The following is a 12,821-nucleotide window of genomic DNA, read 5'->3' on the forward strand; positions in this document are numbered from 1 at the left end:
CAGTGATATTTGCCTGCTCTTTTCCTGGAGAGCAGAGGAGAGCTAGACCTGGAAGATTGTTTTTCTTTTCCTGGTTCTTTGCAGTTCGTGCAAGCAGTCAGGGAGAGAAAGTTTGGTGTTAAGGTTGCAAGAAAGTAGGCTTGCTCTTTCATTCCTATATGATGGAGCTATCTCAGGATCAGTGTTTCCATTGGACAACAGCAGAAAGCACAGGCTAACAGGCTCTTCTTCCCCTGCATGGCAAGAAAGCCCTCACTCTGCTCTCCAGGGCATTGGGCAAGCTTTGTGGGCTGCCACACATCGGAGAGAGCAGAGAACCAAAGAGTTAGTGGTAAAAGTTTTGCTCCAAAAGCCGAGTATCTCTTGTGAGCCGCACAAGCCAGAGCAGGCAGTGCTGGGCAGCAGCTGCAGAGGGCAGCAGGGAAGCAGGGAATCGCCAGCCCTGCTGACTGGCACCAGGCATTGAGCTCCCACGGCAACGCTGAGAGTAATTCGGATCGAATTCAGATCTCTTCTGCATAGCCTTGTTGTTCCCCAGCGAGGCTGAGTCATAGCCCTGATTAGTTTCTCATTTTTTAAAATTTCCACTCTGAAGTTACCCTTCTTGGACTGAAAAGTGCCTTTCATGGCTGAACAAAGAACATCACTTGGCTTGGGGGCCTATGGATTTTTAAATTATGGTTGTGGGAGACATCCCACTGTATTTAATAAAGATGAACCTCACAGAATTCTGTGGAAGCCAACCTGCATTCTTTAGAGTTGCTTTAAAAGCATAACCAAAAAGACTTTGTAACATTCATTGGCTTGATTTTCTTCCTGTACAGTCCCAAAATTCCATCAAGCCCAAAGTTTTCCAGCCATTTTCTATGTGCTCTGTAAATCAAGATGGTTTTCTTTCAGCCTGTCCCTTTAATTGCAATCAGCCTTTCCTGGGCTGTCTTGTCTCTTGAGGAGAAATTGCCTCTTTCCTGAACTGTTTGTATGTTAAATGATTGTAAACTTAAAAGATTTGTTTTCAGTTTCCCTGTGGGTTAAAGCTGACACCCCCACCAGCTCTGGCAAAAACAGCATAAGAATTTTGCAGCAGAGATGTGCTGAGCTCTTTAGGGACGTGTTGGCAAATGTAGTTTCATTTGTCTTGGCCCTGCTTGTTAGGGAAGGGGCTTAATGTAAAGCCTGATCTGAATACTCTTGAACTGCAGGGGGATTAGAAAACCAGATGCAGTCTTCTCAGAAAGCATCTCCTGGAAGGATCTGAAATCAAGCTCATAGATTCCAACATTTCTGCACTACGGAGTGTTTCAGATTCCATTGTGAGCCTTGCAGTGAGCCTGTTTTGTGTTGACACAAGTGTGTCATTCTAGGCAGGAATCTCTTGCAATTGAACAAAACACAAGGTAGTACATGAGCCAATAATTCATGCCAAGACTGTCAGCCCTTCAGCCTGCTTGAATTATTGGATGGAAAAGAGTCCCATTACAGGGCTAAGATTGTAAATATTCTACACCTACAAGAAACACATTGGCAGTATTTAAATCAGTTGGAAAACTTGCCAGCAGAGTCCAAGATTTCTCAGTTAAATGCATTTACATCTCTAACAAGACTTCCCTCTTCTCTACCTACAGCACACGATCCCACTCAAAGGACAGAAGGCTCTGCTCAGGTTAATGTGCTTGCTGGGGTTCTGTTGTTGGGAAGGCTCAGTAGTGTGGCATGATATGGTGACTCGGAAGTCTGGGTACAACTTGAAGCTGCCCTTGTTTTTTTTCTCATGTCCCCATTTTTCAGTCAGAGATAATGACAGAAATCTCTCCACAAAGTACTGAAAATTCTCTGAGCAAGAAAGTTTGTCTAAATCAGATGTTAAAAAACCCCACTAAAACACACCAACCAAAAGTACCTCAAACCCAACATAATTTTGCATTTTCTTTGAAAAGGCCAGCAAAGAAACAAAAAAGCTTGGTTTGGGTGCATCTGTTGTTTCCTTTGAAACCTACAGGGAATGATTTGCAAGAGGAAATCACTGCAGGAAATGTTTTCATATTTCCTGTTGATAAGGTGCAGTGTTTAATTCATTCATCAGGTTGAGACAATGGCTTCTTGCTCTTGTGTAACTACAAGATCCAGCCCGTTTTAGTGTCCTTTAAAGACATTACTGCTTGACTGCTTGTTTTGTGCCTCCTTTTAACTGGTGTCCTTTGGCTCTTAAGCTGAGAAAATGATTCCACTCTTGAGGGGACTATGTGAATAATTTCACAGACTCGAGGAAAATGCTGATGGCAGCAGCTCATCCTGACCATCTGCTTCCAAGGACACCAGTGTAAATCCCATTGTAACAAAGGTCATTTTGTGGGGTTAGTGGGTAAGCACTTGCTTGTAGGCATGGGGAAGGACTTATGGTCCTTACCCTCTGTGGTGTTGTGCTGCAAATGTAGACATCAGAGGCTTGAGTATTAAAGGATAAAAACTCTGGTGAAGTTGCTAGTCCTGGGAGTAGCAGCTGCTCATAGCATGGTTTCCTAGCTTGGCAGAAGAGACTGTAACCTACTGAAAAAAACTGCAAAGCACACAACCCTAGTAATTGGGTTAGTGAGGGAAACAGCTTCCTTTGTGCATTTGGGATAGATCCTCTGCTGGTGTAAACTGTGGCAGCTCATCATGACCCAAGCAGAAGCTCTGTCCCTGTATATCCCTGTGCAATGCCTGTGTCATGTCCTGTTCAGTGTTTAGTGTTACTATAGGGTTTAGTTCTTCATATAATGGGCTTTCTTTACTGGTCTGAAACACCTTTTGCCTTCTGTTCTGTTTAGCTGTAGCTTTTCTGCTTGATGCTTGATTTGTTTGATTAACCCAGCTCCTTGTGGTTTCTAGAAGTCTGGTCTGTTCAGTGGAGTTGGTCAGGCATTGTAGATAAAGCCACTTAGATAAATGTTTCCCAGGCAGAGACTGCTTGTCTACTAGATAAACTCTATTACCTGCACTTGTGTTAGTAGGTGGATTAGATTTAATCTGGTCTTTTGGAGAGAGGCAGGCAGTGTTCTTCAGACAGAGCTGGGATTTGGTTTAAGGACAGGCTTTTAATGTGGTCTAGAAAGTTCACTGAGGCCCTATAGGAGTACTTTGTGTGTCTGGCTCCTCCCTGCAATTTTGACTGGTGACTTTAATGATCATGCTTATAATTATGTACAGAGGTAAATTCTCAGATGAAAGAACAGGGAGTTTCGTCATCTGTCCCATTAGCTGCAGCAGGGTTTCTGCTGTGCAGAGGAGAAAGCCTGTCTAAAACCAGCACCCAACACTGATAGCCAGGGGAAGCCCTTTTTTGGGCTGCACAAGGCACCTTCCACCTCTCCACCATGTGTAGCTGAATTAAGGATGTATTGGCTTATTAAATCAGCCACCTGTTTGGTGTTACAGGTGGCTGATGTTTAATTACATTGACTTTTAATTAGATTTGATCTGGAGAGGAGGCAGATGTGAGCATTTTGCCAGCATGTAGCAGTGTGGCTCCTCAGTGTTATGGGACTAGGGAAACTGGTAACACCCAGCCTTTGTGATCCTGACTGCCTTAAACAAAAGGGTAAAGTTCAGTGTCCTGCTAATGGACTTAACTGCTCCATAATCGAGACTCCAGGTACTTGGGAAACAACCTCTTTTTGCCACATATACTTTCAAGTTTGGCTTAGTTATTCCTGTTCATGTTACCTTGGAACTGGATGTTGCTAAGGCTTTAGTGTTAGCTTCCACCACAGTTCAGTCCTCAAGGCTTGGCAATAGATTTTTCTGGCTTAAGGATTTATTTCTGTGGTTTGTGTTTCAACTTCTGCTTGAATTTTCCATTTTGGAGGGATTTTTTTTTCCTTTTTTTGAACCTAGTAGCTGTTTCTGCCTGGAGTTAAGTTTAGGTTTTGCTTCCACCTGTAGTATGTGACCTGGACAGGCTGGAGAGCTGGGTGCAGGCAAACCTCATGAAGTTTAATAAGGACAAGTGCAGGGTCCTACATCTGGGGAGGAATAACAACAGGCACCAAGACAGGTTAGAGGCTGCCCTGCTGGAAAGCAGTTCCACAGAAAAAGACCTTGGTGTGCTGGTGGACAGCAAGTTCTGCATGGGACAACAATGTGCTCTGGTGGCCAAGAGAGACAATGGGATCCTGGGATGTATCAAGAAAGGTGTCCAGAAGGGCTAGGGAAGTTCTTCTACCTCTCTGCTCTGCCCTGCTGAGACCACATCTGCAATACTGTGTCCAGTTTGGGGCTCCCCAGTTCAAGAGAGACAGAGAACTGCTGGAGAGAATCCAGCAGAGAGCCATGAGGATGCTTAGGGGACTTGAGCATCTCCCCTATGAAGAGAGACTGAGAGCCCTGGGGCTGTTTAGTCTGGAAAAGAGAAGGCTGAGAGGGCATTCCATCAATGTGTATCAATATCTGAGGGGTTGGTGTCAAGTGGAGGGGGCCAAGCTCTTTTTGGTGGTGCACAGTAATGAGACAAGGAACAACAGGTTCAAACTTGAACATAGAAGATTTCACCTCAACATGAGAAGAAAGTTCTTTACAGAGAGGGTGATGGAGTGCTGGAACAGGCTGCCCAGGGAGGTTGTGAGTCTCCTTCTCTGGAGACTTTCAAACCCCACCCAGCTGCATTCCTGTGTGGACTACCCTAAGTGATCCTGCTCTGTCAGGAGTGTTGGACTGGATGATCTCTTGAGGTCCCTTCCAACCTCTAATATACTGTGAGACTGTGATACTAAGACCCAGTAATGGGTGCTACCTAAAGGAAAGAAGAAATAGGTTCTCTGCTATAGCACCATCCATCTTGTGTAACAACCCTTGGACTGTGTTGGCAGGGAGTGTGGGAGGAGGCTGAAATGGGTTATCTATGGGAGAACACAAGAGTGTGCAGTTACTGTGCTCATATTTACAACTGGAGCATGCTTCAAGTTCGACTTGAGAACTTCCTCTTTAATTGAAGCCTCACCTAATTGAGCTGAGAGCTTTCTCTTCTCTGGTTTAGTGCCTTGTATCCTTTTCTTCTGTACTTGACATGTTACCTGACACATTACACTGATGTGAGAGGAATATCTATTTTTAGCACTTCTTCTCATGATTAATCCTTGCAGGTTCTGTTTGGCTGTTCAGTGCTATTTTAATGATGCAGGCAACAGCTGTTTTCTCCATGTCTTATCAAATATCCTCCATGTTCTAATAATAACAAAGAAGTTTCTTTGTTCTTGGCTATTCCAAATGCCCACCCAGGGCACCCTCATTGCATCTTTGTGGGGACTGCAATCTAGGAATAGGTGCTTGTGGTGAGACAGAGTCTTTGCTTGAGAAAAAAGACCCAAGTGTGACTGAGGATTTAGCATCCATTTAATCTTGGTTCTGTCATTACTTCTAGAGTGACATTTAGGGCTAATATTTTTAACAGCTTAGTAGTTTTCAGTTGTTCAGTAGAATGACAAGTACACTACTGTTGCTGTACCATTAGATGCTGCAGGGATGATAGAATCAGACTAATTTCTGCTTTCATTAATTCTTCTGTTGAGTTTTTTTCATGCTGCTGTTTACAGATTCTTATTTTGTAATTTTTTTTTTTTACCTAAATACTGTTTCTCATCCATTTTGTTTCCTGTTTACAGATTCACAGATTGCATTGGGTTGGAAGGGACCCTCAAAGGTCATCTTGTCCAAGCCCCCTGCAGTCAGCAGGAACCTCCAACTAGAGCAGTCTGGCCAGGGCCATATTAAGTCTGATCTTGACTGTCTCCAGGGATGGGGCCTTAACCTCATCCCTGGGCAACCTGTTCCAATGTTTCACCACTCTCATTTTGAAGAACTTCATCCTGATGTCCAGCCTAAACTCACCCTGCTCCAGTTTCAAACCATTGCTATTTTTTACTATCACAAAACTCATACTGTGGTGATGCTCTAAGTTTTTAGGTGGTCTCTCTCTGCTATTATCTGGCAAATATGGATTCTGCACCACTGTTAAATGGTATCTTTTTTTTTTTTACCCTGTTGAGCAAGGCTACATGTGATTTAAGTTGTTCTTCAGGTGGTCCGTAGGGGCCATATTGAGTGAGAAGCCATAATATAGGTGTGTAGCAGACCTCTCATCTCCATGGTTCCACCCAGCAGCAGGGTAGCTTGAACTGGTACTCTGTTAGCAAACTAGAGCTCTAGGACAAAATCCTGTGAGTCATGACAGTGCTGCCTGACATATCCCAGGTTCCTTTTGACTTAGTGTTTTCACTGCTGATAATTTTGACTAGATTTTTGAATAATCACACACTTAAGATCTGACAGAGATGTGGTTTTCAGTGGAGAGTCTGTCATGTTTAAGAGTTGGCATAATTATCTTGAGAAAATTCTGGATTTGTGAAAGGCTCACTTGTTTTCAACCTTTTTACAGTCTGCAGCATGCAGCAGAGGGATGGAATTTATTCTTAGGCATGGGAACTTACTCTGTTACCAAAGTGGTTGATCAAATTCGCTGTAATAAACAGCATGTTTTTGTATCTTAGCAGTCTTATCCTCTGCAGCTTTCAGAAAGCCTCTTGCAGGTGGATTTTATTCTGAGAGAACATTCTGCCATAGTTCAGCACCACTTTTCTTCATTAATCTTCTATCCATACAGCTACATACTTCTAAAATAACTTGGATATTTGGCAGCATTTGGAAGACAAAATATTTCATCTACTCAGTATTTCAGCTACTCTCAGCTTATGAATTAGTCACCAAGGAACTTTGCCTGTTCTGTCTTCTAATAAAATGAACATTTGCAAAGACTTCACTTGGTTTAAAAAAAAAAAGTAGTAGTCAAGGACAGTAACAGCAGAAGCAGAAACCACTTAGCAAAGTTTCTTTGTCAAGGTTGATATGAAAATTGTATTTGGAAGGTAGCTATGTTGTAAAGATCTTCAGAGGCTACTGCTAGTAAGCACCAATAGCTTCATGCATTGAAAAGCAGGGCTCCACTGGAAAAAAATAGCTTGAATGCCAGTCTGTGGCATTGCCCAATTAAATATCTATTAAAATTTACAATGAAAATTACAATGTTGCTATGGCTACAAAATCTCCCTTATTTCCAGGACTGCAGTGCATTGAACTTCAAAGACGAATCAGTTTTCCCCAATTCTTTCAGAGCAATGAAATAAAACTTTCAAAAGTGCTTTTAATTTATGTGCATTTGTTGGTGGAACTCATTGCCACGAGGAACTGGAAAAGCTGGAAATAGAGACTTTCCCAAATATATCCTGTATTTCACAACATCTTTGGATTAAATGTCCTTAAATCCTACTCTTCTGTAGCACAGAGGTGGCTATTCCTTGGCTGGGAGGACAAGTACAACTCACAGTGACCCACTGAATATGGGCAAAGCTCTGCCACATGCTGCTGTGGGTCTCTTGTGTGGGTTGGTAAGAGAATGTGCAGTCATATCACAGTTACATGGAATGTTAGGGGTTGGAAGGGACCTTGAAGGATCATCTTTACCCACCTCATCTTGGAACTGGGCTTACACTTCATTTGTGCTGTGAAGTACACCTTGACTAGTCAATGAGAAGGTTAAGGAGGGATGACTTTTATGGTCAAGATATGCCCTTATTGTTCCCTTAGGCCTCCTTTCCTCTGAAGCTCAGGTGCTGCCACCTTCATCATCATGGCTGATTGCTGCAGAATGTTCCTGAGTCCGTTAGAAGATACAGCCTCTTAGTTGGGATGTGAACTCCCTGTTCATTTCAGCTGAAACCTATACACCAGCCTTCCTGAGCTTTATGAAGAGTTGCAGGGAAAATGTTTCTTTTAAGTCTTTGATATCTTTAGGTCCATCTGCTGTTAAGAGCCTTTATCTACTTTGCATTCTCTTGAGTTGGACTAAGAAAAATCTATAAAATTTTGTCCACAGAGGAAAAAAGGACTGAAATGTGACCTTGCTACAGGATCTGTATCCTTTTTTGCCTCTTCAATAAGAAGGGAGCTTATTACAAATAGATTTGAAAATAGCTGAAGTTCTCACAGGTCTGCAAGGTGCATCAAGATAGTTCTTTGTGAAAACAAAATGCTTCCCTGTGCACCTTTACAAGCACATGCTTGGCTACATCCAGGGCCTATTTTTGCAAGAGCTTGTTCACCAATACCAGCATCTCAAAGTTCAATTTTCTGTCCCTTTTGGATCTCCTGCCTGAACACATTCTGAGGACTGGAAACTTCATGTGGTGTGAATAAATAAAGTCACCAAATTGCCTGGGGTGCCTCCCTGCCTCCTTGCTGTGCAGGTTGGCTCTTTGCTGCCTTCAGCCTGACCATTTCAATCAAGATTTTAATGGACTCCTGGGGCTTCCCCAGTTTCTGTTTAAGTGGAGTCTGGCACCATTCTTCCCAAGTCCATAGCAATGAAAAGCTTGATTTTAGCTTCTGATTGTACAGAAACTTAGTGACAGGTACGAAAGAAATCAACCGTTTGGATGAGTGCTAAAATAGTAAGAAAGAGCCATCTTTAGAAATAATTCATAACATGCATTTTGTATTGTCACATTAGGAAGTGCAAAGTACAGAGCAACCAGAGATCAGGCTGCTCTGATCCTTTCCACTTTTTGACAGATTGACAGTTTTCATTAAGAGTGTTTTGTTTAATTCCTTTTGCCTTTACGCCTGAGAGCGCTCACAGGCCTCTGCAGGTTTTCACTGCAGTCCTGGGAGTGGGGTGGGGTGGGAGTCGGGTTGGGTGGTGGTGGTGGTTGAAAAATAGTTGTTGGTCATTAAAAAAACTTGAAGTATTTTGAAGACTTTTAATTTTCATTCCTGGTCAGGAAGTTTCCAAATCACCTCTTACACTCATGTAAGTTATTTTCAAGAGTTTCAACATTTCAAAACCTTGTGATAAAGCAAAAGTGTTCCATAAATCATAACAGTGGCCACATTGCACTAATTATGGGCTAGTGATCTAAGCAAAAGAAGCAGTGGTGTTTGTTTCTCAGTGATAGGGTTTTAACAGCAGCTGTTGTAGCTGTTGGTAAGGGTTGAGGTATTGGGCACCGGTAAACCTCATGAAGTTCAGCAACACCAAGTGCAGGGTCCTGCACCTGGGCTGTAACAATCCTCATTATGAAGACAGGCTGGGGGATGTGATGATAGCCCTGTGGAAAAGGACTTGGGAGTTCTGGTGGATGAGAAGCTAGGCATGAGCAGACAGTGTGCACTTGCAGCTCAGAAGGCAAATGGCATTGTGGGCTGCATCAAATGCAGTGTGGCCAGCAGATGGAGAGAGGTGATTCTGCCACTTTGCTCTGGTAAGACCTCACCTGGCATACTTTGGAGCTTTGGAGCTCTCAACACAGGAAGGACATGGACCTGATGGAGCAGGTCCAGAGGAGGGCCACCAAAATGAGCAGAGGGCTGGAGCACCTCTGCTATGAGGACAGGCTGAGGGAGTTGGGGTTGTTCAGTCTGGATAAGACAAGGCTCCAGGGAGACCTAATAGTGGCCTTCCAATACCTGAAGGGGACTACGGGAAGGCTGCAGAGGGACTGTTTGCAAAGGCCTGCAGTGATAGGACAAGAGACAATGGTTTGAAATGAGAGAAGAGCAGATTTAGATTGGATGTTAGGAACTAGTTCTTTAGCATGAGAGTGGTGGAACACTGGAACAGGTTGTCCAGGGAGGTAGTTAAGATCCCATCTCTGGAGATGTTCAAGTTGAGGCTTGACAAGGCTCTGAGCAACCTGATCTAGCGGGGAATGTCCCTGCTGACAGGTTGGACTAGATGATCTTTGGAGGTTCCTTCTAACCTAAACCATTCTATGATTGTGTGATCTATACAGAATAGACGTTGGGGTTTATAATGAGAACAGGATTCAGTGATCCTTCAGGGAGTTCCAGGTATTACTCCTCCATACAGTAGGTGGAGACAAAGACCTAATGAAGTTTATAATGTCTCACTATTACTAGGTCCCTCCTGATTTCTGGTACTATTAAATTCCTTTCTAAAAATAACAAATATCAAACACTTCTGTTCCAAAAGTTGTTAATTTCTGTTTACATTGAGTGCTGTAATTCTATTGCTGGCTGCTATTGATAAGTTGGTTCTTTTCAATACAAAGTCTGATTTGGAGATGGAGGAAGTATCTGAAGCTTTCCTCTGCAAGTTCAGATCTGCCTTAAGCCCAGAAATTCAGAGGTCAAAGCACGTCTAAGACTGACTTCAAGTTTGAACATATCCTGAAATTCCCAGTGGTGTAGGAGTTGGATCTCTGTGCAGGATGGAAGATTGAGGTGTGGTCTGCCTCTGTTTATAGAGTGCAGCTGTAGGTGTAGCTCTGTTTATCTAACTCTTGTGTGTGTTTACAGGTGGGTGTCCGTGTGCTTATAGCATGTTTGGCAGCACCCAGAATATGGTGTCAACCTCTGCCTGAACTTAACTGAGTTGTTCTCTGTTCAGTTCCTCACCACATAGCTTTGTATGTGTGGGACATACTTTTAATTTCTCAGGGCTCCCTTCACCGGAGCCCTGCCAAAATCTCCATCTCATGCAGAAGAGTTGTGTGTGACCTGGTTTGTCACTCGTGATCGGTATATGCCACAGAAGGTTAAAATGTGTGTTATTAAATACGATTCAAATGAAGAGGCAATGAGCAGAGTAGCTTTGGAGAGTAAGAGATAAAAATGTGCAAAGTCAAAGCCTGCTGCAGTATCATGTCAATTCTGGTGAGGGGGGTGTTTTGCAGGGCATCTATCTGAATAAATCAAAATATCCTCCACTAAACATTAGTGGGAAGCCAAGAGTGACATCCAAGTGGGTGTATGGATCTTGCTGCTAGTGATGTAGGGAGTCTGTCTTGACAGTGTCTTTCAAGTAGGGGCAAAGGGGAGTATTGGATTAGAAAGTCTGAACATCTCAACGTTGCTTTAACTCTCAAGGACAGAAGCAGCATTCAGCAATTTACATGCAATGTGGTATTTTCCAGGTTTGGCTTGCTGAGCTAATCACAAGGATTGAAGAGAAATCCTGACTTGGAGAATAAATCGTGGTAGTGCTTGGGACAAGGATTACTTTTATTGGTTTCACTTAGAGTTATGGTTTGCCAGGGCTTCTTATAGAATCATAGAATCATAGAATCAAGAAGGCTGGAAGAGACCTCAAAGATCATCGAGTCCAACCTGTCACCCTAAACCTCATGACTATCTAAATCATGGTACCAAGTGCCACGTCCAATCCCCTCTTGAACACCTCCAGGGATGGTGACTCCACCACCTCCCTGGGCAGCCCATTCCAATGGCCAACCACTCTCTCTGTGAAGAACTTTCTCCTCACCTCCAGCCTAAACCTCCCCTGGTGCAGCTTGAGACTGTGTCCTCTTGTTCTGGTGCTGGTTGCCTGGGAGAAGAGGCCAGACCCCTCCTGGCTACAACCTCCCTTCAGGTAGTTGTAGACAGCAATGAGGTCTCCCCTGAGCCTCCTCTTCTCCAGGCTAAACAGTCCCAGCTCCCTCAGCCTCTCCTCATAGGGCTTGTGCTCAAGGCCTCTCACCAGCCTCGTTGCCCTTCTCTGGACATGCTCCAGCAATTCAACATCTTTCCTAAACTGAGGGGCCCAGAACTGGACACAGTGCTCAAGGTGTGGCCTAACCAGTGCTGTGTACAGGGGTACAATGACCTCCCTGCTCCTGCTGGCCACACTATGCCTGATGCAGGCCAGGATGCCATTGGCTCTCTTGGCCACCTGGGCACACTGCTGGCTCATGTTCAGCTGCTGTCAACCAGTACCCCCAGGTCCCTTTCCACCTGGCTGCTCTCCAGCCACTCTGACCCCAGCCTGTAGCTCTGCATGGGGTTGTTGTGGCCAAAGTGCAGCACCTGGCACTTGGACTTGTTGAATGCCATCCTGTTGGACTCTGCCCATCTGTCCAGCCTGTCAAGGTCCCTCTGCAGAGCCCTTCTACCTTCTAACAGATCAACACCTGCTCCCAGCTTGGTGTCATCTGCAAATTTACTGATGATGGACTCAATCCCCTCATCCAGATCATCAATAAAGATATTGAACAGGATGGGGCCCAGCACTGATCCCTGGGGGACACCACTAGTGACAGGCTGCCAGCTGGATGTGGCACCATTCACCACCACTCTCTGGGCTCGGCCCTCCAGCCAGTTCCTAACCCAGCACAGAGTGCTGCTGTCCAAGCCACAGGCTGACAGCTTGGCCAGGAGTTCTTGTATGCTTCTTTAAGAGTGTGATTTCATTTAAAATGTCAAGATCTGTATAATAGACTGAGTTAGATCATTAACAGACAAGCTATTATGCTTATTCCTCAGGCTTGTGGCACTACTCACTGTAAACCCAGCACAATGCATCTTCAACTAGAAATCCTGCCAGGGTTGAGAGCTCAGGAGGAGCTCTTAATGTATCTCTCTGAGCTTTGCTGGACTAAGGAAATAAGATTTTGAAGAATCTAGGGCCAAACAGGGATGGTCAAACTTAAGGCTTGTTCCCTGGCTGCATCTACCTGCATCTGCTCTTACCACCAGATGCTAACTGAAAGATGTGCTCTCTATATGACCTGTGCCCAGATTCTGTGCTCTCCTGGGCTGTCCTGTGCAGAGAATGTTACGTGAAGCAGGGGTGTTTGTAGCTTTGGGACTGACCATGTATGACCACAGCTCCCTCACCTCCTCTGTGTACTCCATCTGATTGCTGAGGCTTCCTTTCTGTTTTTTCTTGGCAATAGAGAGTATATGGGGGTCTATGTCCTCTTTTAGCCTGGAACTGTGATCTGCACTCCAAAGAGAACTTGTGACTGCTTGCACTGTGTTGTACACCAGGGATG

This window comes from Indicator indicator, chromosome 29 (genome assembly GCF_027791375.1).
Source record: "Indicator indicator isolate 239-I01 chromosome 29, UM_Iind_1.1, whole genome shotgun sequence".
NCBI classification, from domain to species: domain Eukaryota; kingdom Metazoa; phylum Chordata; class Aves; order Piciformes; family Indicatoridae; genus Indicator; species Indicator indicator.